This window comes from Schistocerca serialis, chromosome 11, assembly GCF_023864345.2.
Source record: "Schistocerca serialis cubense isolate TAMUIC-IGC-003099 chromosome 11, iqSchSeri2.2, whole genome shotgun sequence".
Taxonomy (NCBI): domain Eukaryota; kingdom Metazoa; phylum Arthropoda; class Insecta; order Orthoptera; family Acrididae; genus Schistocerca; species Schistocerca serialis.
In genome coordinates, this window is record NC_064648.1 from 52,037,249 (window position 1) to 52,043,404 (window position 6,156).

Here is a 6,156-nt window from a genome sequence, read left to right on the forward strand (position 1 = left end):
GGGCGTCGCTGTAAATTTGAACATAAGAGTCGCTTGTCTTTTGTTCACTGCAATGTGACATGTTACCACGGGGAGCGCTAGCATAGCTGCAGTGAGTTCATAAACATCGCCGGTAAATACAATTGGTGTGTACCGTCAACTACAAAATTAATAGAGATGTATGAAGCTGATGAGGCGCTTTACAACGTGAGGCACCCTGAATACAAAAATAGATTAAGAACATTGTAGAGGTATAATAATATTGCGGAGATCATTAGCCGTGAGATACGGGCTGGTTGCGCCGGCCGGTGTGGCCGTGCGGTTAAAGGCGCTTCAGTCTGGAACCGCGTGACCGCTACGGTCGCAGGTTCGAATCCTGCCTCGGGCATGGATGTGTGCGATGTCCTTAGGTTAGTTAGGTTTAAGTAGTTCTAAGTTCTAGGGGACTGATGACCTTAGAAGCTAAGTCCCATAGTGCTCAGAGCCACTTGAACCATTTTTTTTGTTCAATGCTTTAATCGTCTCGTCTCGTAAAACCCACGGCTTCACCCAGGTACGTTTCCTTTTTTCCCCCGCTTCTCTCCCACATGTGCACACAGAGCAATTGTGGTACATGCAAGTTGTTGTTGTCAGCGATCTTCAACTTTGACGAAAAATATGATGACCGTGTAATTACCCCTTTTTAGGGCCACGTCAAAATCTTTGTAAAATAAATTTGACGAATATTTGACCATATCTTTGATCTAATCTTTGACAAAGAAATTTGATAGTGTAATACTGGCCTCAAGAGCTATGAACACTACTCTAATAGAGATGTTTCGCAGTATGGAAGACGAAGCAGTGCACTGAGCTCTTGTGGTGTGCATTTTAGAGCACATGATTACTCGACTTTCTTTTTGCTATGAGTCAGTTTCTGTCATCTGCCTTAATACTGGCCATCCTCCTGGGACACCCTGTATTAATATCGTCACACTACTTCACAGGCTGAGTAAGTGAGCCAGGCTGAACTTTCAGACGGAGGAGTAAATTGGGTCGGCAGTGCTCCAAAAGATATTCAAGAAGCTGTTTTACTTGCGACAATGTTCTACCAAGCGCCACGCCACGCATCTTTTTGAAAAGGCGCCAAACGTAACTGCTGAGGAGAGTCCACATCTTACGTCAGCTGACTCGAATGACGATCCAGCATCTGCAGAGATCATTCTGGAGGCCTTGAAAACATGTAGTGCGTTTACCAATACTTGTTCTCACACTGTTAAATGTAGTACACGATCTTTAAGAAACGGAATCGTGCACTTTTTATAACGTCTTGCCAAACTTTGTTACTGTGTTTAACAATAGCTTTTCTCGATCGAATTATAATTTTTAATTTCTTAACTGCTTGGCCCAATTTGTTTTTTAAATTCCAGACAATTGCACATACTTTTCAACAGAAGTAGCAGAGAATTTAATTTTCGTAAAATGATAATAACGTTAACCGAAACTGTATGAATGTGAGATAATCTTTTATTAATACCATAGCACACGTGAATTCATGTTAAACCGGAAAAACGCTTAAATACACTGTTTACATTATGTTCTTTCACTGAAAAACACAGAAAACTAACTCGTTTGACGAACTGAAACAAGTCACTCACGGTTGCCAACAACGACATGAACGTTACAAAATTCGTAATGGAAAGTAAACAAATTTACTTGTATAATAGTCTTTGCTTCTCTGGATGTTTTGGAAAACTACTGCAGATTCACATCTGGGACATGTTGTATTAGATTCACCAGACCAATAACAACAAAGTAAATGGAAACCGTGCTTTCCTTTAACCTCGTACATTTTTGCGATGGCTTCGTATCAGCGAATTTGCTAAATGTCAGACCAAATCTTTTATTAGCCGTAACTCCGTAACTAAACATTTGCGGACATATGTTTATATGAACTTTTTTCTTTGGTTTTACTTGGACAATAACATACTAAGATATTTGCAGTATTCTGTGTACGAACTGACTGCTCGATTATGTTCCATAAATGTTCAATGGGACTCATATCAGGCGATCGGGGTGGCCAAATCATTCGCTCAAATTGTCCAGAATGTTCATCAAACTAGTCACGAACATTTGGGGCGCAGTAACATTTTCACCCACAGGAATTCCATCATTGTTTGGGGACACGAAGTCCATGAATGGCTGCAGATGGTCTGCAAGTAGCCGAACATAACCGTTCCCAGTCAATGATCGGTTCTGTGGCACCAGAGGACCGATTCCATTCCGTGTAAACACAGCCCACACCTTTATGGAGCCGCCACCAGCATGCTTAGTGCCTTGTTGCCAAGTTTGGTCCGTTGCTTCGTGGGGCCTGCAGCACACTGGAACACTGCTGTCACCTGTTACCGGCTCACCTGACCAGGCCACGGTTTTGCAGCAGATAAGGCCGAGAGGCCAGGAGAGACGCTGCAGGCGATTACCTGCTGTTAGCAAAGGCACTCGTGCCGGTCCTCTGCTGCCGTAGCCCACTGGCGCCACATTGTTCTAACGGATACGTTCTTCGTACGTGCCACATTGAAATCTGCGGTTAATTATTCCAGGCAATGCTGTTCGTCTGTTAGCCCTTCCAACAATACTACTACTTGCAAAGTAGGTTAGAAATCAGATTAATAATGTTGCTCACGCAGCATATGTTCGCTTTATCGGGCAACAACAATGGAAATAATGAAGTCACTGTAAAATAAGTTATTAATTTTAACACTTATCTTGAATGGATTCCCATGTAGACTTCGTCGAAGTTATTATGGCTCATCTTGTTGATTATAGGGTGAATCCACTTTGACTGCTAGAAGGTCCAGATCTGTATTTTAGCAATATTTGAAGACCTAAGAAATGCGTTTTACAGGAAATTCTTAATGATCAAACAATCCCAGATCAGAACAATGGTATGGTGGAAATAATTATTTATTGGTGTCCACCATCCACATTTTTGTTAAACTTCTTCTAAATACACATATACTTCTTCTTAATTGTCACATCATCAAGAAAACAGTTTTGTATCAATCTTCATATATTTAATTTCCACTTTAACCAAACACAAGACTTGACTGTTCTTTTACAAAGCGAAATAACAACTTAACTTCTGCCAAAGTGAAACAAAGACCGCTCTGTGCGCATTCGCGCCAAAACGATTACAAGTAAGTCAAAGATATGACAGTCTCACAGAAATGATTACACACAAGAACCATATCACTGTAATATTTCGATACATCGGTGTACCTATACATTAATAAAACCAAATGTGAATATTGTCACAAAAATGTCTGTTACTTCGCGGAAAAGCAGTACGATATTACTGGTATCGAGAACTGGGGTTGGAGTGCCGTGATGGTCACGTAAATAAAGCACCACTACCCCCTGACAACTCTACGTAAGCGCCGCTGCTCTCGGTAGTTACGTCAGGGCTGCCGGCCACTGCGTTGTCTCCGCAGTGGGAGGTAACGCCTGAAACGTGGTCTTGTCGCACACTCTTGAGACTGTCGATCTCGCAGTGTTGAATTCCCAAGTGGTTTCCGAAACGGAATGTCTCACGCATGTACTTCCGACTACCATTCCACGTTCAAAACTATCAATTCCCTTCGTGCGGACATAATCACTTCGGAATGCTTTTCACTCGAATCACCTGAGTACAAGTCACACCTCTGAGAATGCACTGTCTTTTTTACCTTGTATACGCATTACTACCACGCGCATACCGCTGTCCTGTGACCTTGGTCACGCCAGTGTAATCCCATCTCATACTTGCAACGTCTCTGTTTCTCTGTAAGCTTTAAATCAAAACAGCACCGCAAAAATATAAGAGGGTGTGCCCTTCGATTTAAAAGTACTTGTAATGCTGGAACTCAATGTGAAATCCTTGACACATTGTAAAACCGCGATATTACCTAAGATGGGCCACAGCCATTCTGCCTCTCTGTGTGTGATGCTGGATAGGTAAATTCTGTATATAATAAAAGCGGGAGGGCGATTTTACGAGACATCATTCACCTTAAACTGCGAGACAGCCGTCAAAAAGTTTGCGGCTGCGATAGACGGCTCGTGTCATTACTTTGTGGGGCGTCGAAGATAATGGAGGACGCAATGATTCACTCGACGTGCAGCATTCAGTCGCAGGATGAGTCCAGACTTGGGGGAAAAGAAAGTGCTCTGATGCCAGAATGCACTATCATATTTCTTTGTACAGGGTTATTACAAATGATTGAAGCGATTTCGCAGCTCTACAATTACTTTATTATTTTAGATATTTTCACAATGCTTTGCACACACATACAAAAACTCAAAGTTTTTTATGCATTCACAAATGTTCTATATGTGGCCCTTTAGTGATTCGGCAGACATCAAGCCGATAAACAAGTTCCTCCCACACTCGGCGCAGCATGTCCCCATCAATGAGTTCGAAAGCATCGTTGATTCGAGCTCGCAGTTCTGGCACGTTTCTTGGTAGAGGAGGTTTAAACACTGAATCTTTCACATAACCCCACAGAAAGAAATCGCATGGGGTTAAGTCGGGAGAGCGTGGAGGCCATGACATGAATTGTTGATCATGATCTCCACCACGACCGATCCATCGGTTTTCCAATCTCCTGTTTAAGAAATGCTTCTGCTTTAGCCTTTTCCGTAAGATTTTCCAAACCGTCGGCTGTGGTACGTTTAGCTCCCTGCTTGCTTTATTCGTCGACTTCCGCGGACTAGGCATGAAACTTGCCCGCACGCGTTCAACCGTTTCTTTGCTCACTGCAGGCCGACCCGTTGATTTCCCCTTACAGAGGCATCCAGAAGCTTTAAACTGCGCATACCATCGGCGAATGGAGTTAGCAGTTGGTGGATCTTTGTTGAACTTCGTCCTGAAGTGTCGTTGCACTGTTATGATTGACTGATGTGAGTGCATTTCAAGCACGACATACGCTTTCTCGGCTCCTGTCGCCATTTTGTCTCACTGCGCTCTCGAGCGCTCTGGCGGCAGAAACCTGAAGTGCAGCTTCAGCCGAACAAAACTTTGAGTTTATCTACGTATCTGCAGTGTGTCGTGACCATATGTCAATGAATGGAGCTACAGTGAATTTATGAAATCGCTTCAATCATTTGTAATAGCCCTGTAAAAGTTGATACGTCAAATACTTATGTCAAAGAAATTTAATGGTGGAGTAGGAAATACTCTCAAATCTAGCCTACCATCAAATAAATATGATCAAACCTAGTGTATCGCCGTAGATTTGATCATACAAGTTATTTGCCTTCTCTTCATTGCAATGTGAAATGTAACGGCCTGGAGCGCTGGCGTCGCTACAGCTATTTGACGCCTCTGCAGTGTGTCTGTAAACATGGCTTCACAGTTAGCGTTTTGCTTCGACTCCTAATTACAAACTTGCTTCGACTATGGTGAGGGTTTGAGCAATGGGCACAGTGCACGCTATTAATTGTGTGTTGATGGGCAGCTGAAGTTGCTGCAGGCGACTCCATGTCCACGATCACAGCTACAGCCATCTACATCTGGAAACATCCAGGCAGCTTTTCATAGAGGATGTGCTCACACTATAAAATAAAATAAAAATTCTTTCTTAGTTTTGCGTTCTACTTTGTCTGTTTTCGAACTCTGGATACCACAAGTTAAAAAGCGCTTCATCTGTTTAGTACTTTTTATTAATTTTGTAGTTGTGACTCTTTAAGCTTACCCGATGGATATGTAGTGCATAGTCTTCACAGATTTGCCGCGTGATAACGTTGTGCAAATTCCACAGTATTTCCTCGCAGCAACTGTTCAACCTTGCTGGTGGCTTGGTACGACGGGCGGTATCCGCACGTCAACGCCTCGTTTCTAGAACACGCGCGTGAAGAATGCGCAGGCGCGGAAATGACGCATGCGCAATGCTTTGCAGGTAGATGGTGCCACACTCCAACGCCCTCTGCCAAAAATCGCAGAGCAGCTCTCCTGCGTGTGCGCTGTACGCTGTGTTTACTAGCAGTGCGGCCAGACGTTACTCAACAAAAACCGTACTAGACAAATATAATCACGGGTCTGTTATCGAAAAATCTTGATTTTTCCCTCGTGATTTTGTAGTTGTTCGAACACTAATTCCAGTAATTCAATTATTCAAAAATAAAAATAGCTCTTATTGCCCGTATAGTGTATTAAACATTTAT